We start from the raw sequence: 23,166 nt of genomic DNA, 5'->3' as shown, positions 1-23,166 counted from the left end.
GCAGGATAAGAGTCTCTAGACAGGCGGGTGGTCACGGCAAGTGACAGCAGGGTAAGAGTCTCTCGACAGGCAGGTGGTCACGGCAAGTGACAGCAGGATAAGAGTCTCTGGACAGGCAGGTGGTCACAGCAAGTGACGGCTAAGCCTCCAGGTAGGCTAGCAGGCGGGTAGCAGGGGAGCGCTCCCAGGTGAGCGGGTAAGAGTCTCTGGACAGGCTGGCAGGCAGGCAGGTAACAGGCAGGTATCAGGCAGGTATCTGACAGGAGCTTCCTGGTCCGCGAGCGGACTGATCCATAGACAGACTGGCAGATGCTGGTAGGCAGACTGTCGGACCGCAGGATTGCAAGCAGGTAGACAGGTACCAGGCAGGTATCAGGCAGGTATCTGGCAAGTACTTCCTGGTCCGCAGGCGGACTGATCCATAGACAGACTGGCAGATGCTGGTAGGCAGACTGTCGGACCACAGGATTGCAAGCAGGTAGACAGCACTGGAAAACAAGCTGGCAACGGGACCTGAGGGCTGAAGCAGAGTTGAAAGGCTTTGCAACAACATTGCTCGGGCACCTCCATTTTGGAGGAGGTGCCTTATATATGGTGAGATCCTCCGGCCATAGGCCGGGGACTCCTTAGGACGGCGCGAGCGGCCCCTTTAAGAGAGAGGGAGCGCGCGCGCGCCCTAAGCACAGTGACCGGGAAGCAGCGTGCGCTGCCAACAGAGTGGGAGGAGGACGCCGGGCATGGAGCAGAGAGGTGAGGGGAACGGCGTCCCTGCCTAGCAGGAGGCAGGGACGCCGACGCTACAGTACCCCCCCCTTTAGGCCCCCCCTTTTTTAGGCCATAGAGAAATTTATCAAGGATGAGAGGGGCATGGATGTTCTCCCGGGGCTCCCACGTTCTCTCCTCAGGACCAAACCCCTTCCAATCCACTAGAAAAAAGGCCTTTCCTCTTACCCTTTTGGTGGCCAGAATGTTCTCTACCTCAAACTCGTTTTCAGCGGAAACCGGAGCAGGAGGCGTACCTGTAGACTTGGAAAAAGAGTTAAGTACAACGGGTTTGAGTAGAGATACATGGAAGGAGTTAGGGATCCGCAAGTTGGCCGGGAGTTTCAATTTATAGGCCACCGGGTTGATTTGCTTGATAACTTCCAGTGGGCCGATGAACCGAGGCCCTAACTTGTAGGAAGGAATCTTGAGCCGGACATATTTGGACGAGAGCCAGACTTTATCTCCAGGACGGAATTGTGGCGGATCCAGACGTCTTTTGTCAGCCTGTTTTTTCATCCGCTCGGATGACTGAAGAGGTGCGGATCTGGTACTTTCCCAAATGGAGGAAAATTCGCTAACAAGAGATTCCGCAGCCGGATTGTCCACCAAGGTGGAGACGGGAAACGGAATCCGAGGATGCTGACCGTAGACTATAAAAAATGGGGATTTGGAGGAAGATTCGCTCTCGTGATTAATGTAGGAAAATTCGGCCCACGGTAAAAGATCCACCCAGTTGGAATGGTGAGCATTAACAAAGTGCCGGAGGTAACTGGTTAAAATTTGGTTGATCCGCTCTACTTGACCATTGGACTGTGGGTGATAAGCAGAAGAGAAGTCCAAGGTGACCCCCAGCAATTTACACATGGCTCGCCAGAAGCGAGAGGTGAACTGAACTCCTCGATCGGATACGATGTGGAGAGGAAGACCATGAAGACGGAAAATATGATGGATAAAGTCTTTAGCCAACTCAGACGCAGACGGGAGGCCCGGCAGGGGAATGAAGTGAACCATCTTAGAAAAGCGGTCCAACCGTACAACCGGCAGAGACAGGGAGGTCCGTTATAAAGTCCATGGCTATATACTGCCACGGGGCAGCAGATACAGGAAGAGGCAGGAGGCGGCCGGCTGGCAGGTGTCTAGGAACCTTGTTGCGGGCGCAGGACGCACAGGCTGAAACAAAGTCTATTACGTCCTTATGCAGGGTAGGTCACCAGTAATGCCGGGTAATAAGCTGGAGGGTCTTTTTCTGACCTGCATGGCCAGCTAGCTTAGACGAATGTCCCCAGTGTAGGACCTTCTCACGATCAGGTACTGTTACGAACGTCTTACCGGGTGGAAGACGATTTAGATTCACGGGGGCCACCTGCATTACTTTGGCGGGGTCGATGATGTGCTTAGGCTCCTCCTCTAGATCAGAGACCAAAAAGGATCGGGACAAGGCATCAGCTTTGATGTTTTTGTCTGCCGAGCGAAAATGAAGATTGAAATCAAAGCGGGCGAAGAACAAGGACCACCGGGCTTGGCGCGGGTTAAGTCTCTGGGCACTCTGGAGGTAAGCCAAGTTCTTGTGGTCCGTGTAAATTATTACCGGGTGAAGAGCCCCCTCGAGCAGGTAACGCCACTCCTCCAGTGCCAGCTTAATGGCTAATAATTCTCAGTCTCCTATAGAATAATTGCGCTCAGAAGAGGAGAAGAGTTTGGAGAAGAAGCCACAGGTTACCATTCTTCCGGAAGACGACTTTTGGGTGAGTACCGCTCCGGCTCCGGAGGAGGAAGCGTCTACTTCTAGGAAGAATTGTTTGTTGCCGTACGAACGATGCAGCACAGGGGCGGAGGAGAAAGCTTGTTTCAAGGAAAGGAAGGCCTCCTCTGCTTCGGGCAGCCATTCTTTGGGATTAGCGCCCTTACGGGTGAGCGCAGAGATAGGGGCAGTCCGGGAAGAGAAGTGCGGAATGAAGAGGCGGTAGTAGTTGGCGAAGCCCAGGAACTGCTGAATAGCCTTCAACCCCTCTGGTCGGGGCCACTCCTGGATGGCAGACAGTTTCTCAGGATTCATTCGTAGGCCGGTCTGAGAGATTATGTAGCCCAGAAACGGAAGCGAGGTCTGCTCAAATAGGCACTTCTCATATTTTGCGTAGAGGTGGTTCTGCCTTAGCCTGAGCAGGACCTGACAAACGTCCCTCCGGTGTGTGGGAAGATCCGGAGAGAAGACCAAGATGTCGTCCAGGTACACCACCACGCAGGAGTAGAGAAGGTCACGGAAGATGTCATTGACCAACTCTTGAAAGACGGCGGGAGCATTACAGAGACCGAAGGGCATTACGAGGTATTCATAGTGGCCGTCCCGGGTGTTGAATGCCGTCTTCCATTCATCCCCCTGACGGTATAACCAGGTTATACGCCCCACGGAGATCCAGCTTGGTGAAGATTCTAGCACCCCTCAGACGGTCAAATAATTCAGGAATGAGCGGAAGGGGGTATTTATTTTTCACCGTGATCTGGTTAAGGCCTCTATATTCTATAGAGGGACTGAGTGAGCCGTCTTTCTTTTTGACGAAGAAGAAGCCTGCTCCCGCCGGGGAGGTAGATTTCCGGATAAATCCCCGGGCCCGATTCTCCTCGATATATTCAGACATGGACCGGGTTTCAGCAGCGTACAAAGGGTAAATACGCCCACGGGGAGGAGTAGCGCCGGGTATCAGGTCGATTGGGCAATTGTATGGTCTATGAGGGGGTAATGTCTCTGCTTCTCTTTTGTTAAAGACGTCCGCATAAGACCAATAGGGAACCGGTAGGCCAGGTAGATTGGCTGGGGTAGGAGAAGGACGGGCAGGACGAACGGGAACTAAACAAGTCTTATGGCAGTCCTGCCCCCAGCGAAGGACTTCTTTGGTCTGCCAATCAAGCACGGGTGCATGTCTCTGGAGCCAAGGTAGGCCTAGCAAGAGGGCGTGAGAGAGTCCAGGCAGAACATGGAAGAAGATGCTTTCAGAGTGCAGCATTCCCACCTGCAGAGTTATGGATTCGGTGATGAGTTGGATGGGATGCGGTAAGAGACCCCCATCCACGGAGGCGACAGATAAGGGTACAGCCAGAGGTTTGGTGGGAATGCGGTATTTCTCTACCAGGGACTGAGAAATGAGATTTCCGGCAGCTCCAGAATCAAGTTGAGCAAGTTCAAAGTAACGCTTCTCCCCGCAGATGATAGAGACCGACAGCATCAGAGAAGGAGAGGATTTATTTTTGTCTCTGAGCGATCCTAGACACAGGCGTTTCCCGACCTCTCCGGGCAGGAACGGATCCGGTTCTCCTTACTACCGCAGTAGAAACAGCTCCCCTCGGGACGGCGAGACTCTTGACGGGTTTTGACCATCTTGGTTTGGTCGACCTGCATGGGCTCTGGCGAGTGCGCCCGGGGAGTTACAGAGGAAGAGACGGGATTCAGAAAAGTAGGAGCAAGGCGTGGAAACCTCCTCTCACGGGTGACCTCTTTGGTGCGCTCCTGGAACCGGATGTCAATCCGGCTGGCAAGTGTCACTAAGTCATCGAGAGAGGTAGGAATATCCAGACCGGCAAGTTCATCTTTAATCCGGCCGGACAGGCCTTCCCAGAAGACGGAAACCAGTGCCTCATTATCCCAGGCAAGCTCGGAAGCAAGGGTACGGAACAGTATGGCATATTGGCCCACGGTGAGATTCCCTTGACGGAGGCGTAGCAGAGATGAGGTGGATGAGGTCTTTCGTCCTGGTTCGTCGAAGACTTTCCGGAAGGCCGTGAGAAAGGCTGGCAGGTTGGATACCAGGGGGTCTCCTCTCTCCCATAGAGGATTTAGCCAAGCCAGTGCCTCCCCAGTGAGATGGGACATGATGAAGGCCACCTTGGCTCGGTCAGTGGTGAACTGGTATGCCAAAAGTTCGAACTGCAGGGTGCACTGGTTAAAGAAGCCCCGTGCCTGGCCGGGATCTCCACTAAAACGAGGCGGGGCGACGCTGCCGGGGTAGGAGTCGTGCGACTGGAAGCAGGTCCCGAAGAGGTAGTCAGTGTGTCCAGGCGGGAGTTAACACTACGCAGGTGGCTCAGGATGGACTCCTGTTGGGACCTCTGACGGGACAGTTCATGGCATAGGTCCGAGAGCGAGAGAGTTTGGGTGCCACCGGGTTCCATGGCCCGAGCAAACTGTAACGGGTCTGGGAGATGGAACCTCTGAGCTACTATACAAAGGGGCAGTCCTTGTAAGGAAGCGGGTGGCTCCCAGGGAAAGCAGGCAGGCAGTCACGTCAAGTGACAGGGACAGTCTCTGGGTAGAAGGGCAGGAGGTCACGGCAAGTGACGGGGACAGTCTCTTGACAGACGGGAGGTCACGGCAAGTGACAGCAGGATAAGAGTCTCTAGACAGGCGGGTGGTCACAGCAAGTGACAGCAGGGTAAGAGTCTCTCGACAGGCAGGTGGTCACGGCAAGTGACAGCAGGATAAGAGACTCTGGACAGGCAGGTGGTCACAGCAAGTGACAGCAGGGTAAGAGTCTCTGGACAGGCAGATGGTCACAGCAAGTGACGGCTAAGCCTCCCTGTAGGCTAGCAGGCGGGTAGCAGGTGAGCACTCCCAGGTGAGCACTCCCAGAGTCTCTGGACAGGCTGGCAGGCAGGCAGGTAACAGGCAGGTATCAGGCAGGTATCTGGCAGGTGCTTCCTGGTCCGCGGGCGGACTGATCCATAGACAGACTGGCAGATGCTGGTAGGCAGACTGTCGGACCGCAGGATTGCAAGCAGGTAGACAGGTACCAGGCAGGTATCAGGCAGGTATCTGGCAGGTACTTCCTGGTCCGCAGGCGGACTGATCCATAGACAGACTGGCAGATGCTGGTAGGCAGACTGTCGGACCGCAGGATTGCAAGCAGGTAGACAGCATTGGAAAGCAAGCTGGCAACGGGACCTGAGGGCTGAAGCAGAGTTGAAAGGCTTTGCAACAACATTGCTCGGGCACCTCCATTTTGGAGGAGGTGCCTTATATATGGTGAGATCCTCCGGCCATAGGCCAGGGACTCCTTAGGACGGCGCGCGTGGCCCCTTTAAGAGAGAGGGAGCGCGCGCCCTAAGCACAGTGACCGGGAAGCAGCGTGCGCTGCCAGCAGAGCGGGAGGAGGACGCCGAGCATGGAGCGGAGAGGTGAGGGGAACGGCGTCCCTGCCGACGCTACAATGGGGCAGGTGCGACTACACCTTTTGCTGCAGCACAAGCAACACACCCATCCATGACACATAGCTTCCTTTCCCAATTTTCAGGGAGGAATGGGACACCACTCCTGAAGCCACTCCACTGTGAACAGGTGGTCAGTTGGATAGCAGATAATGCTTCCAGCATGCTTGACAGCACCACCCTACTTCCACATGGTCCAGTCTCACCAGCCAAGAGTCTGGATCACTTAATCCTTACCCTGATCCTCCATCATCTCTTGATTGTGGCCTCTTACCCTGCATGTTCCATGAGGGACAGGGCGACATGCTGTTTAGTGATGCACAAAACTTAGAGCATCCATGGTCACAAGAAAATGACGGTGGGGAATGGCAAATTTTGTCTAAGGAGATAGAGGATACTGAGACACAGTTGCTGATAAGTTATGCTGTTGTTAAGTCTTCACCAAGTCAGGAGGACCAGGGTGCTGTGGTGGAAGATGAGGTGGTGGATGATGAAGTCACTGACCCAACCTGGGAAGCTGGCATGAAGTGCGCGGACAGCAGCGCTGAGGGTGAGGGTTCGGCAGCACCAAAACAGGCAGGAAGAGGCAGTGGGGTGACCAAAGGGAGAAGGTGGGCAACTGTTCTGCAGAGCACCAACACTCGTGAATTTCTCCATCAAAGAGTTAGGTGTTACCCAGTTTAGGACTTTTTTAAAAAGAGTTCTGAGACAAAAAAAATGGTCATTTTCAACCTGTGCCACAGCAAGATCAGCAGGGACCTGACCACTAAGAGCCTAACCACCACCAACATGATCAGGCACATGTCATCTAAGCACCCAACTCAGTGGGCCGAATGCCTGGGTCCACAATTGGTGCCAGAGGGTGACATGACTGCCTCTTCCCCTGTGCTAGGTGCTTGCCAATCCCCTGTCCATGACACTGGCACAGATGTCTCCCGCCTTGCACCTGTCCCTGCACATTCTGAGGCACCATCATCAGGCACTTCCAAATCCTTGTCCTAGCACAGCGTTCAGCTGTTCCTACCCCAGGAATTGGAAAGAAAAAGAAAGTTCCCAGCCGCTCATCCATAGGCCCAAACGCTAAATGAGCACATTTACAGGCTACTTGCCATGGAAACGTTGCCATTTAGACTTGTGAACAAAGAGGATTTCCGCCGACTCATGGCAGCAGCAGTCTTTCGGTACTTGGTCCACATCTGCCAATATTTCTCCCGGTGTGGCATTCCCACTTTGTACCAGCACATGTCCAGGAACATCACCCATGCCTTTACCAACGCACTTGCTGGGATTGACGACTTAACAGCTGATATGTGGACAAGCGCTTGCTGCTAGGGATGCTACATTTCTCTGACCGCACACTGGGTGAACATTGTGGAAGCCAGGGCCAAGTCCCACCCTGGCGAGGCACATATGCTACCAACGCCGAGGATTTATGGCCCTACTTCTATCAGGGTTTCCTCCACCTCCTACACCAGTTCCTACACCCTTTCCTGCTCATCCTCATCCTCCATCTCTGATGTACTATTTCAGAGCATGTTGTCCACATAAGCCAGAAGCTCAGAAGCAGTGACTCAGCAAAGTGGCAATAGACTCTGCTGATGCTAATTTGTCTAGGAGACAAACCGCACACTGCGGCAGAGTTATTGAAGGGAATAACAGATCAGACAGATCTGTGGTTTTTGCCATTGAACCTTCAACCAGGCATGGTCATGCGTGATAATAGCTGTAACCTGGTGGCTGCTGTAAAGCTTGGCAAGCTCACATATGTACTGTGCTTGGCACACATGCTCGAGTTGGTGGTTCAGCAGTTTCTGAAAACCCACCCATATTTGCCAGAGCTTATGGTCAAGGTGCGCCTCGTCATTGCCCATTTCCGCAAATCAGCTACAGCTGCCTCTGGTCAGGCAGTGCTGCAACAGCACATGCAAGTGCCAGCTCACCGACTGGTGTGCAATGTGACCACACTCAAGAACTCCACACTGCACATGCTGACAAGGCTTTGTGAGCAGCAGAGAGCAGTTGATGAATACCAGCTCCAACACGCCCATCGGTATTCTAGTCAGACTCCACACATAACAACTGAAGAGTGGGCATGGATGTCTGACATTTGTGCGGTTCTCCAAGACTTTGAGGACTCTACAAAACAGGGAGCGGTGACGATGCCATAATTAGCACAATAATCCAGCTTGTGTGCCTACTTAAACAGTTGCTGCTCACAATTAAACATGAAGCTTTGCATGCGGATCAGGTGAAGATGGAAGAAGACATGACACAGGGAGATACTACAAAGCCCAACCTTAGCAGTTAGATATTAATACAGCTTCTATATGATTACCTTGCTTTTCTTGTGTAAACTGTATTAATATGTAGCTGTAGCATTTATAGCAGTGTTTATCATAATCTGTTTTGAATGACATCTATAGTCTGCAGTTTCCATTAGTATTTCATTGGGTAGTAAACAATAGGATCCATCAGGGGGAGCCATCACTGAGCGGGGGCACTATATTGCGTTCAAGTGAGGGCGCCAACCCCCCCAGCAAGGCAGGGACCTATAAGGGACTTAATAGGGTAAGAAAGAAAACAGGTCTATCTATTACTGTCATGATTTGCTTGTTTAGGGCATTACATTTTTTAACTACTGATACAGTGGGTATGGAAAATATTCAGACCCCTATAAATTTTTCACTCTTTGTTTCATTGCAGCCATTTGGTAAATTCTAAAAAGTTCATTTTTTTCTCATTAAAGTATACTCTGCACCCCATGTTGACTGAAAAAAAACAGAAATGTAGAAATTTTTGCAAATTTATTAAAAAAGAAAAACTGAAATATCACATGGTCATAAGTATTCAGACCCTTTACTCAGTATTGAGTAGAAGCACCCTTTTGAGCTAGTACAGCCATGAGTCTTCTTGGGAATGATGCAACCAGTTTTTCACACCAGGATTTGGGGATCCTCTGCCATTCTTCCTTGCAGATCCTCTCCAGTTCCATCAGGTTGGATGGTGAACGTTGGTGGACAGCCATTTTCAGGTGTCTCCAGAGATGCTCAATTGGGGTTAGGTCAGGGCTTTGGCTGGGCTACTTAAGAATGGTCACAGATGTAATGCACACGCCCGGGCTGAGCGGCGTGTGCATGTGATTCCACTGGACCGTGCCGGAGAGTGAATGCCTGGAGGGGCGTAACTAGGTATTCACCCGATCCGACCAGGGTTGCACGACGGCATACGACGCCAGTGCACCAAGGAGGAACCGAGCAGAGGGACCAGGTGCTACTCCAGGACAGACCCCGGACACGGCTGTTGACCCACACAGGGGAATACAGGAACAGACAGGTTAGGCTTTCACACAGACTGGTGGGTATAGGCAGGCACGACTGGTATGCAGGCAGGCGGGTATGCAGGCAGGGGGGTAAAGGCAAGCACGGCTAGAGTGCAGACAGGGAGGCACTAGCAGGTTGGAACACCGGTGGGATAGGACCCAGTACACACTGGGACTCAGGAACAGAACCACAGATGTGGCGGACAAACACAGCAGAGTGAGGCCGCCCAGAGAAGTGAGCGAGAGCAGGGCAAGACGAGACCGCCTAGAGCGGTGAGCGAGAGTAGAGCAGGACGAGGCCGCCTGGAGAGGTGAGCAAGAGTAGAGCAGGACGAGGCCGCCTGGAGCGGTGAGCAAGAGTAGAGCAGGACGAGGCAGCCTGGAGCGGTGAGCAAGAGTAGAGCAGGATGAGGCCGCCTGGAGCGGAGAGCAAGAGTAGAGCAGGACAAGGCCGCCTGGAGCGGTGAGCAAAGGGTCAGAGCTGAGCGAGACTGCCGGAGCAGTGAGCAAGGAGTCAGAGCAGAGCGAGACTGCCGGAGCAGTGAGCAAGGGGTCAGAGCGGAGCGAGACTGCCGGAGCAGTGAGCAAGGGGTCAGAGCGGAGCGAGACTGCCGAAGCAGTGAGCAAAGGGTCAGAGCAGAGCGAGACTGCTGGAGCAGTGAGCAAAGGGTCAGAGCGGAGCGAGACTGCCGGAGCAGTGAGCAAGGCAGAGCAGGCTAGAACCGCCGGAGCGGTGAGCAAGGCAGAGCAGGCTAGAACCACCGGAGCGGTGAGCAAGGCAGAGCAGGCTAGAACCGCCGGAGCGGTGAGCAAGGCAGAGCAGGCTAGAACCACCAGAGCGGTGAGCAAGGCAGAGCAGGCTAGAACCGCCGGAGCGGTGAGCAAGGCAGAGCAGGCTAGAACCGCCGGAGCGGTGAGCAAAGCAGAGCAGGCTAGAACCGCCGGAGCGGTGAGCAAGGCAGAGCAGGCTAGAACCGCCGGAGCGGTGAGCAAGGCAGAGCAGGCTAGAACCGCCGGAGCGGTGAGCAAGGCAGAGCAGGGTAGAACCGCCGGAGCGGTGAACAGGGCAGTGCAGGGGGGACAGGGCTCTGTACACACGGAACAGGCAGGAAGGGAAAGGCAGAACCCGATACCCACAGGGTAATTGCAGTGAAGTAGCAAGTGGACCACAAACTCACAAACGGAAGTACAGTGACAACAAGCAGGAGTTAGGTACGAGTTCAGACTTTGCAGAAAAAGGAAAGGTACGGACATAGAGAAACACAGGAAACAGGCTAGAAGAGTATACAGACAAGAACAGACACAGTAGCAAGATACAGGAGCGGGTCTAGGTATGCAGCCACTAGAAGGCGGGAGGAACAGGCTAGGAGCGTGTTCAGACAGGACAGACAAGGTACAGGAGCGGGTCTATGTATGCGGCCCCTAGAAGGCGGAACGAACAGGCTAGGAGCGTGTTCAGACAGGCCTGGAAATACAGCCTGCAGGAAAGGCAGGCAAGCAAACACAGAAAGGGACCTGGCACATTTAGAGTGAAAGAGCACACTGAATGAAGCACAATGCTCAGGCAGGGATTCATTGGAGAAGCTGGGTTAAATACCAGGTGACAGACAGCAATAGGCTGAGGACGCACAAGGGATGTGCCCGCAGCAGGTACAAGAAACAGGAAGTGATCAGGCGCCGCCCTTAAGCAGCAGACACAGAGGCAAGCAGACAGCATGGAGGGAAGCCAGGCTAGCAGACTGGACTGGAGATCAAGTGTGCGCTCTTACACAGTGGGAGATGGACCACTATGCAAGGACGCCGCCAGGTATGTTACAACAGGGTTGTTCTGAAGCCACTACTTTGTTATTTTAGCTTAGTGCTTAGTGTGCTTAGGATCATTGTCTCGTTGGAAGGTGAACCTTCGGCCAAGTCTGAGGTCCAGAGCACTCTGGAAGAGGTTTTCATCCAGGATATTTCTGTACTTGACCGCAATCATGTTTCCTTCAATTGCAATCAGTCGTCCTGTCCCTGCAACTGAAAAACACCCCCATATCATGATTCTGCCACCACCATGTTTCACTCTTGGGATTGTATTGTACAGGTGATGAGCAGTGCCTTCTTTTCTCCACACATACCGCTTAGAATTATCACCAAAAAGTTATATCTTCATCTCATCAGACTAGAGAATCTTATTTCTCATAGTCTGGGAGTCCTTCATCTGTTTTTGAGCAAGCTCAGCCACAGTGATCTAGGGTTCTTCTTTACCTCTCTCACCAAGGCTCTTCTCCCACGATTGCTCAGTTTGGCTGGACGGCCTGGTCTAGGAAGACTTCTGGTGGTCCCAAACTACTTCCATTTAAGGATTATGGAGGCCACTTTGCTCTTAGGAACCTTGAGTAATGCAGAAATTCTTTTATAACCTTGGCCAGATCTGTGCCTTGCCACAATTCTGTCTCTGAGTTCCTTGGGCAGTTCCTTTGAGCTCATGATTCTCATTTGGTCTTACATGCACTGTGAGCTGTGAGGTCTTATATAGACAGGTGTGTGCCTTTCCAAATCAAGTCTTATCAGTTTAATTAAACACAGCTGGACTCTAATGAAGGAGTAGAACCATCTCAAGGAGGATCACAAGGAAATGGACAGCATGTGACTTAAATATGAGTGTCTGAGCAAAGGGTCTGAACACTTATGACCATGTGATATTTCAGTTTTTCTTTTTTAATAAATTTGCAAAAATTTCTACATTTCTGTTTTTTTTTTTCACTCAAGATGGGGTGTAGAGTGTACTATAATGAGAAAAAAAATGAACTTTTTAGAATTTACCAAATAGCTGCAATGAAACAAAGAGTGAAACATTTAAAGGGGTCTGAATACTTTCAGTACCCACTGTTTATTGTGATGCCGAAGTTTTGTCTTCATTTTTTGAGGATTGTATTTAATGAAATATACAGTTTTTTTGTGAAAGTTAGTGCAGGTTCTCTTAAACAGAATCTGTCATCTGATTTATGGAGCACAAACCGCCCAAATCGCTGACAACATGAATCAAAGACTGGCTGCACAATTGAAGTCGTATACTGAATTTCAGAGAAGATATATTTAAAAGTTGGTTTTCCTAGCACTGCTCCAGGTAACTGACAGGTCTCTTCCATAATGAGAGACCCCTTTACCAAGTGTGGGACTGGAGAAGAACAGATGTTTAACTCCTCAAAGTCTAAGCCTGTTTTCACTTTCTTGACCAGGTGAAATTTTTCAAATCTGATGTGTATCACTTTATGTGTTCATAACTTCAGAATGCTTCCACATGTATCAGTGATTCTGAGAATGCTTTTTAGTAACACTTTGTACTTTATGATACTGGTAAATGTAGTTCGATATGATTTCTGTAAATTTAAAAAAATATAAATTTAACAAAAATGTGGAAAATTTTTCAATATTCAAACCTTGAATTTTAATGCCCATAATTTTGATGCATCATTTTTTTTAAATTTATTTTTTATAGTAGTGAAAATGTGTGAAAAGTTTAACAGCAATTTTTTAAAACTTTCAATGAAAATTTACAAATCCTTCATTTTTGGGACCACTTCACTTTTGAAGTAACTTTGAGGGGCCTATATTCAGAAATTCTGCACGATCAAAAAATGTAGTCAAAACCGTGTCCAGAAATTTGTGGAAGCAATACAGGAATTAAAGCAAACTGGAATAAAAATAAAAACTACATTTTTTTACTAAAATGTTGATTTAGGCTCAAATGTTTCATTTTTATAGAGTGTAAAAAGGGAAAATAGACTCAAAGTTATTTGATTTTTGGAGCTCAAATTTGGCTGTAATTCATGGTGGACGACATGTTACATTTGCCGAGCTCCTAAGGTGCCCAAATTGCAGAATCTCTACAAGTGACCTTATTTTGAAAGCTATACCCATCACGGAATTCATGTATGGGTATGATGACCATTTTAAACCTACAGCTGCTTTACATAATTTTACAATAATGAGCCTTGTAAATTAAATATTCTCATATTTTAAATTCAATTCTCATTTTCACAAGGGTAAAAGGAGAAATTACAATTTTGAGTGTAAGGTCCATTTTCACCTGAGTATGATGATACCGCATAAGTGGTTGGAAACCACAGTTTGGGCACACAACAGGGCTTGGCAGAGAAGGAACACCATTTGACTTTTGCAACATAACTTTTGCTGGAACAGATTGTGTCACGGGTGTGTCAGAAGTGACAGTCACCCTGCAGTTGGTTGCAGGAGATCTCTACATTTGGCATTACAGAAATCTTCTTAGAGGCTGTCTCTAGGACCTAGCGGCTACCTTCCTCTGGCTAATTAACTCCCTGGTCTGGGTGTATAAATACCTGCTGTGTACAGAGGGAGGTGCGGGCAATAATAATAATAATAATAATCTTTATTTTTATATAGCGCTAACATATTCCGCAGCGCTTTACATACATTATTGTCGCTGTCCCCATCGGGGCTCTCAATCTAGATTCCCTATCAGTATGTCTTTGGAGTGTGGGAGGAAACCGGAGAACCCGGAGGAAACCCACGCAAACACGGGGAGAACATACAAACTCCTTGCAGATGTTGTCCTTGGTGGGATTTGAACCCAGGACCCCAGTGCTGCAAGACTGCAGTGCTAACCACTGCGCCACCGTGCAATATTCATTACTCCTTGTGAGACTTCAGAAAGAGCAGTACTTCCTCCTCTCTTGTGTTTGAGGACATGTGCGCATTTGTCTGGAGTCATCAAAAAGCTAAGCAATTTCCCCTGATTGTCCTTCCTTTTTGTCTTTAGAGTTAAGTGGAGATCGACTAGTGCTCATTTCCTCCCTTCCCTAGCGTGAGTCTAACACCAGGGAAAGACAGGGCAAGGAACGCGTGCGGCGATTGGTTGAGAGCCAATATAGGGTCGATAGTTGAGACAGGGTGACTCTATACCAGACTAGGAGGTCTCCACTCCCCCCCTTTCCCTAGTGTTTGGGCTCTCTTTCCCTCTTACCTCTGTGTTGCACTAAGTCTATCCCACACCTTGCGTGACAGATTGCAGACGCTTCATCACATTTGGAGAACCCCAAAGAAGCAAAATAGCAGAAACTCCCCACAGATGACTCCATTTTGGAAACTTTACCCCTCCAGGGATTTATCTAGGGATGTAGTGAGAATTTTGGACACACAAGTGATTTGCCTAATTTTATAACATTTGACAGTAAAAATGAAATATTTGTTTTCCACAAAAAATGTTGCTTTATCCTTAAATTTCACATTTACACCATGCTAACAGGAGAAAATGGGCTTCATAATTTGTTGTGGAATTTCTTCTGAGAACGAAGATGCCATATACAGTACAGACCAAAAGTTTGGACACACCTTCTCATTTAAAGATTTTTCTGTATTTTCATGACTATGAAAATTGTACATTCACACTGAAGGCATCAAAACTATGAATTAACACATGTGGAATTATATACTTAACAAAAAAGTGTGAAACAACTGAAAATATGTCTTATATTCTAGGTTCATCAAAGTAGCCATCTTTTGCTTTGATGACTGCTTTGCACACTCTTGGCATTCTCTTGATGAGCTTCAAGAGGTAGTCACCGGAAATGGTCTTCCAACAATCTTGAAGGAGTTCCCAGAGATGCTTAGCACTTGTTGGCCCTTTTGCCTTCACTCTGCGGTCCAGCTTACCCCAAACAATCTCGATTGGGTTCAGGTCTGGTGACTGTGGAGGCCAGGTCATCTGGTGTAGCACCCCATCACTCTTCTTCTTGGTCAAATAGCCCTTACACAGCCTGGAGGTGTGTTTGGGGTCATTGTCCTGTTGAAAAATAAATGATGGTCCAACTAAATGCAAACTGGATGGAATAGCATGCGCTGCAAGATGCTGTGGTAGCCATGCTGGTTCAGTATGCCTTCAATTTTGAATAAATCCCCAACAGTGTCACCAGCAAAGCACCCCCACACCATCACACCTCCTCCTCCATGCTTCACGGTGGGAACCAGGCATGTAGAGTCCATCCGTTCACCTTTTCTGCGTCACACATAGACACGATGGTTGGAACCAATGATCTCAAATTTGGACTCATCAGACCAAAGCACAGATTTCCACTGGATTAATATCCATTCCTTGTGTTCTTTAGCCCAAACAAGTCTCTTCTGCTTGTTGCCTGTCCTTAGCAGTGGTTTCCTAGCAGCTATTTTACCATGAAGGCCTGCTGCACAAAGTCTCCTCTTAACAGATGTTGAAGAGATGTGTCTGCTGCTAGAACTCTGTGTGGCATTGACCTGGTCTCTAATCTGAGCTGCTGTTAACCTGCGATTTCTGAGGCTGGTGACTCAGATAAACTTATCCTCAGAAGCAGAGGTGACTCTTGATCTTCCTTTCCTGGGGCGGTCCTCATGTGAGCCAGTTGCTTTGTAGCGCTTGATGGTTTTTGCAACTGCACTTAGGGACACTTTCAAAGTTTTCCCAATTTTTCGTACTGACTGACCTTCATTTCTTAAAGTAAGGATGGCCACTCGTTTTTCTTTACTTAACTGCTTTTTTCTTGCCATAATACAAATTCTAACAGTCTATTCAGTAGGACTATCAGCTGTGTATCCACCAGATTTCTGCGCAACACAACTGATGGTCCCAACCCCATTTATAAGGCAAGAAATCCCACTTATTAAACCTGACAGGGCACACCTGTGAAGTGAAAACCATTTCCTGTGACTACCTCTTGAAGCTCATCAAGAGAATGCCAAGAGTGTGCAAAGCAGTCATCAAAGCAAAAGGTGGCTACTTTGAAGAACCTAGAATATAAGACATATTTTCAGTTGTTTCACGCTTTTTTTGTTAAGTATATAATTCCACATGTGTTAATTCATAGTTTTGATGCCTTCAGTGTGAATGTACAATTTTCATAGTCATGAAAATATAGAAAAATCTTTAAATGAGAAGGTGTGGCCAAACTTTTGGTCTGTACTGTATGTGCACAGAAAGTAATGTTTGGGTAGATGAAAGGGCTCGGAGGGGAACAAGCGCTATTTGACTACTGGAGAACAATTCTTGCTAGAATAAATTTTGGAAGCCGTGTCACATTGGGAGAGCCCATGAGATGCAAAAACAGAAGAAACCCCACCAACAATTTACCATAGTTTGGAAACTACACCCTTCGATTAATTCATCTATGGATGAAGCGAGCATTTTAAAGACACAAGTGATTCAGAGATTTTCATAGCACAGGGCTATGAAAATTATAAATTAATTTTTTTCCACTAAAATGTTGCTTTTGTCCCAAATTTAAAATTTTTAAATAGGAGAAAACAGACCACAAAATGTGTTACACAATTTCTCCTGAGCACACCAATAACCCATATATGGTCAGGAACTACTTTTGAGGCACAGTGCAAAGTACAGAAGGGAAGAAGCGCCATATTGGAGTGCAGATTTTGTTGAAATGGTTTACAGGTGCCATGTCACTTTGGCAGAGCCTCTGAGATGCCAGTGCAGCAGAACCCCCAATAAGTGACCCCATTTTACAAGCTACACCTCTTAGGTGTACAGTGAGCATGTTGACACCACAGGTGTTTAAGAGGATTTTAGACTATTGGACGGTGGAGAAAAAATAATTACATTTTTACCATGTAAATACAGTTTCATTCCCAGATTTTACATTTTCACAAGGGAAAATGGGTGTAAATGGGTCAATTGTTTATTACACAATTTTTCCTGAACACAGCAATATCCCATATGTGGTCATAAAGTACTGTTTGGCCACATGGAATCATAGAATCATAGAATCATAGAATGGTAGAGTTGGAAGGGACCTCCTGGGTCATCTGGTCCAACCCCCTGCTCAAAGCAGGATTCACTAAATCATCTCAGACAGATGTCTGTCCAGCCTCTGTTTGAAGACGTCCATTGAAGGGGAACTCACCACCTCTCGTGGCAGCCTGTTCCACTCATTAATCACCCTAACTGTCAAAAAGTTTTTTCTAATATCTAATCTGTGTCTCCTCCCATTTAGTTTCATCCCATTGCTTCTAGTCTTTCCTTGTGCAAATGAGAATAAAGATGATCCTTCTACAATGTGACAGCCCTTGACATATTTGTAGACAGCTATTAAGTCTCCTCTCAGTCTTCTTTTTTGCAAGCTAAACATTCCCAAATCCTGCAACCGTTCCTCATAGGACATAGTTTGCAGACCAGTCACCATTCTGGTCGCTCTTATCTGAACTTGCTCCAGTTTGTCTATGTCTTTTTTAAAATGTGGTGCCCAAAACTGTACACAGTATTCCAGATGAGGTCTGACCAAAGAGGAGTAAAGACCGATAATGACTTCACGTGATCTAGACTGTATGCTTCTGTTAATACATCCCAGAATTGTATTTGCCTTTTTTGCTGCTGCATCACACTGTTGACTCATGTTCAGTCTATGTTCTATTAGTATACCTAAGTCTTTTTCACATGTACTGTTGCTTAGCTCTATTCCTCCCATTCTGTATATGCTTTTTTCATTTTTATTGCCCAGATGTAGTACTTTGCATTTTTCCCTGTTAAAAATCATTCTGTTGTTTGCTGCCCACTGCTCCAGTTTATTTAGGTCTTTTTGAATCCTCTCTCTCTCTTCTCTAGTATTAGCTATTCCTCCTAGCTTTGTGTCATCAGCAAATTTAATCAGTTTACCCTCAATTCCTTCATCTAAATCATTGATAAAGATGTTGAACAATACAGGTCCCAGGACGGAGCCCTGTGGTACCCCACTTGAGACATTCATCCAGCTGGATGTGAAGCCATTTACAACCACCCTTTGAGTCCGATCACTAAGCCAGTTATGAATCCACCTAACAGTTGCCTGGTCCATTGCATACTTGGTCATTTTTTCAATAAGGATGGTGTGAGATACTTTGTCAAATGCTTTGCTGAAGTCAAGATATACTATATCTACAGCATTTCCCTGATCCACCCAGTCAGTGATTCTGTCATAGAAGGAAATTAAGTTAGTCTGACATGACTTGTTAGTTACAAACCCATGCTGACTCTGGTTAATCACCTCATTCTTCTCCATGTACTTACATACATCTTGTTTAATAATTTGTTCAAAGATCTTTCCTGGTATAGAAGTCAGACTCACCGGCCTATAGTTCCCTGGGTCCACCTTCTTCCCCTTTTTGAAGATAGGAACAACATTTGCTCTTCTCCAGTCTTCTGGGACTTCTCCTGTTCTCCAAGAATTTTCAAAGATTATGGAGAGTGGTTCTAAAATTTCTTCTACGATCTCCTTCAGTACTCTGGGGTGTAATTCATCTGGACCTGGAGACTTGAACTCATTTATGTTAGCTAAATATTCCCTCACAATCTTTCTGTTTACAGATAACTTGGATTCTTCTATTCCTTTGAAAGGACAGTGAAGATCAGTTGATGTTACATTTTCTTTCTGAGAGAAAACAGATGCAAAATAGGAATTAAAAAGTTCGGCCTTCTCAAGATCCTCTCTTACCATTTCTCCATTTTCATCCTGTAAAAATCCTATAGCATCTTTGACTTTTCTTTTACTTTTGACATACCCCCAAAATTCTTTTTTATTGCTTTTGACATCTCTTGCAAGCCTTAATTCATTGTCAGCTTTAGCTAACCTGATACGTGCCCTGCAGGATCTGCAGACTGCATTATAATCTTCTTTAGATATGCCTCCCTCTTTCCATTTAATAAACATTTCTTTCTTTCTTTTTAGTATGTGTTTAAGTTCTGTGTTCATCCATCCTGGTTTCCTTAAATGCTTCCCATTCTTCCTACTTTTCGGGATTGTTAACGATTGTGCTTTGAGAATCTCATATTTAAAAATTTCCCATCCTTCCTGGACATTTTTGTCCTTAAGGATATCCAGCCATTGGATCCCTCCTATTCTCTTTCTGAGTCTCTTAAAATCTGCCTTTCTAAAATCTAACCTTGAAGTTTGAGTCTTCACATGTCTTCCTCCTCTAGTTATACAAAATTCTATAATAGCATGATCGCTGCCTCCTAGGGTCCCAGCCACCTTTACCTCCTCAACCATTTCCTCCTTGTTTATAAGGATTAGATCCAAAGTAGCAGATCCCCTTGTTTTCTCCCCTACCTTTTGGAAGATAAAGTTGTCAGCAAGAGAGGATAAGAATTTGCTTGACCTGTTAGTTTTACTTGAGAGAGATTCCCAACAAATGTCTGGATAGTTGAAATCTCCCATGACCACTACATCATATTTTTTGGAGAACTTGGTCAATTGATACATAAAGAGTTCATCCATATCTTCAGCTTGCCCAGGTGGCCTGTAGTAAATGCCTACAATGGTGTCCTTTCCATTGTTCTCTCCTTGTATTCTTACCCAGTTTCCACAGAACTCCCAGTCTCTGAAGCTTCAATCTCTGTGCAGATATACGCTTTTCTAACATACAATGCGACACCTCCTCCTCGTTTATCAAGTCTGTTTCTTGCAAATAAGTTGTATCCTTTTAGCCTTTTATTCCAATCATGTATATCGTCCCACCAAGTTTCAGTGATTCCAATGACATCATATTTCTTTTCCTGCATTAGTAGTTCCAATTCTCCTTGTTTGTTGCCAATGCTTTGTGCATTTGTATAAAAACATTTTAGTTTGTGATTGGTTTCTCTTCCTCCCATATTTTTATTATTTAAATAGTTTTGTCTTTGTTCTTCCTTTCCACTTCCAGTAGCAGAGATCTCAATAGTATTTGTCAGCTGTATGGCTTTTTCTGGCCTTTTGCTTCCCTTCCCACATTGTTCTAGTTTAAAGCTCTCCTGATGAGTGTAGCAAGGCGACTTCCAAATACATGTTTTCCAGTCTTCGTAAGGTGCACCCCATCTCTAGCAAGTAGTCCATCGTATAGGTAATTCATTCCGTGATCCAGAAATCCAAATCCTTGTTGACGGCACCATCGACGTAGCCAGTTGTTCACCTCTAGAATCTTATTCCACCTCATTGTTCCATGGCCATCCACTGGGAGGATGGATGAGAAGACCACCTGCGCTCCCAATTCTTTCACTTTCTTGCCTAAGCCTTCAAAGTCACTGCAGATGGTTTCCAGGTCCTTTCTTGCGGTGTCATTTGTCCCCACATGTATTAGCAGGAATGGGTAGTGATCTGTAGGTCTGAAGAGTCTTGATATCCTGTCAGACACATCTTTAATTTTTGCTCCTGGTAGACAGCACATTTCTCTTGAGGTTATGTCTGGTCTGCAGATAGCGACCTCTGTTCCTCTTAACAGGGAATCCCCCATGACCACCACTCTCCGTTTTTTCTTCACAACATTCTTCTTTCTCCATCCAGGAGGATTCTGAGGGCTTACAAGGTTATTCATTGCTGGCAAAGTCTTATCTTGCTGTATTTCTTCATGGTGCTCCTGCGAGAGAGCCTGGTACTGGTTCCTGAGCAGTATGGGTGCTGACTGCCTCTCGATCCTCCTGCTTCTGTGGGTCACATGCTTCCATTCCTCTGTTTCCTCAGGTGCAGTTCGAATTTCTTCTCTTTCTGAATCATGAAGAGATAATTCTGCTCTGTCTAAGAACTCTTCACCTTCCTTAATGATTTTCAAGGTAGTTAACCTCTCTTCTAGATTTCGCAACTTTTCCTCCAACAGGGACACAAGCTTGCATTTCTGGCATGTGAAGTTTGGCTTTTCCACTGGCAAGTCTGTGAACATGTAGCAGGATATGCAGCTCACCAAATGGCTCCTGGACTCTTCCATGTTCTTACTGTTAATGTTCTGAAAACAGTGAAAAAAGCTTAAAAGAAAAGCTTCAAAATGCGCACGCCGGCAGGCGCGCGGTTTACCGATGTCCTCTTTTCAGCTCCAACAGCCAAAATCCAGTGTTCTTTGAGCTCGTGGAGACTCTTCACTTACCCAAAAATGCAGTGGGAATATGCAAATTATCTCCTCAGGACTCCTCCCCTGGTTTACCGATGTCCTCTTTTCAGCTCCAACAGCCAAAATCCAGTGTTCTTTGAGCTCGCGGAGACTCTTCACTTACCCCAAAATGCAGTGGGAATATGCAAATTATCTCCTCAGGACTCCTCCCCTGGTTATATGGCAGGGCTCAGGAGGGAAGGAACGCTATTTAAGATTTGGAGTGCAGATTTTCCTCCTAGAATATTTTGCAAACTGCATATATTGAGTCCCTTAGGCTATGTGCCCACAATGCAGAAATGCTCCGGATTTTTCCTGAGCGTTTCTGCATCTCCCTGGCAGAAAAAAAACGCATGCGGATTTTACATGCATTTTTTCTTCCAGGGACAAGCGTATGTCACACGTTTTGCACATGCGATTAGTGTGACCAAGTTAATAGTTAAAAAAAGAATAAAAATGGTAAAAAAAAAAATTATACTCACTTTCCGATGGCCCCCGGTCTCCTTCTCCGGTGCGTCCGGCGTCTTGGGCGGCTCGCGGTGGTGTAAAAGGACCTTCCATGACATAATTTAGTCATGTGACAGGTCACACGACCGCCGTCAGCGGTCGCGTGACCTGTCACATGACTAAATGGCGTCATGGAAGTTCCTTTTACACCATCACGAGCCGACGGGGAGCCAGGACGCACCGGAGAGAAGACCGGGAGCCCTCAGAAGGTGAGTATAATGTTTATTTTTTATTTTAAATTCTTTTTTTTTACAGGTACTATGGTACCCGGGTCTGTATGAGAGTCTCCTCTTCTCCATCCCAGGTACCATCTGCACATTGAATAGCAAAATATCTGCGTGTGCACATGTAGTCATGCGGATATTAACCCCTTAAGCCCCGCGGGTGGTTTGCACGTTAATGACCGGGCCAATTTTTACAATTCTGACCACTGTCACTTTATGAGGTAATTACTCTGGAACGCTTCAACGGATCCCCCTGATTCTGAGATTGTTTTTTCGTGACATATTGTACTTCATGATTGTGGAAAAATTTCTTCGATATCACTTGCGTTTATTTGTGAAAAAAACGGAAATTTGGCGAAAATTTTGAAAATTTTGCAATTTTCAAAATTTGAATTTTTAAGCCCTGAAATCAGAGCGATATGTCACACAAAAGAGTTAATAAGTAACATTTCCAACATGTCTACTTTACATCAGCACAATTTTGGAACCAAAATTTTTTTTTGTTAGGGAGCTATAAGGGTTAAAAGTTGACCAGCGATTTCTCATTTTTCCAACAAAATTTACAAAACCATTTTTTTAGGGACCACATCACATTTGAAGTCACTTTGAGAGGTCTTTATGACAGAAAATACCCAAAAGTGACACCATTCTAAAAACTGCACCCCTCAAGGTGCTCAAAACCACATTCAAGAACTTTATTAACCCTTCAGGTGCTTCACAGGAATTTTTTGAATGTGGAAGAAAAAAATGAACATTTAACTTTTTTCACAAAAATGTTACTTTAGACCCAATTTTTTTTATTTTCACAGGGGTAACAAGAAAAATGGACCCCAAAATTTGTTGTGCAATTTCCCCTGGGCACGCAGATACCCAATATTTGGGGAAAAAATACTGTTTGGGCGCACGGCAGGGCTCGGAAGGGAAGGAGCGCCATTTGACTTTTTGATTGTAAAATTTGCTTGAATAATTAGCGGACGCCATGTTGTGTTTGGAGAGCCCATGTGTGCCCAAACTTTGGAGCTCCCCCACAAGTGACCCCATTTTGGAAACTAGACCCCCCTAGGCACCTTTCTAGATGCATAGTGAGCACTTGGAACCCCCAGGTGCTTCACAAATTGATTCGTAACAATGAAAAAGTGAAAAAAAACAACACTTTTTCATTTTTATGAATCAATTTGTGAAGCACCTGAGGGTTCCAAGTGCTCACAATGCATCTAGATAGGTGCCTTGGGGGGTCTAGTTTCCAAAATGGGGTCACTTGTGGGGGAGCTCCAATGTTTG

Source organism: Phyllobates terribilis, unplaced genomic scaffold (genome assembly GCF_046119375.1).
Source record: "Phyllobates terribilis strain yellow unplaced genomic scaffold, ASM4611937v1 Scaffold_3__8_contigs__length_932513732, whole genome shotgun sequence".
Classification (NCBI taxonomy): Eukaryota; Metazoa; Chordata; class Amphibia; order Anura; family Dendrobatidae; genus Phyllobates; species Phyllobates terribilis.
This window is presented reverse-complemented; position numbering follows the sequence as displayed.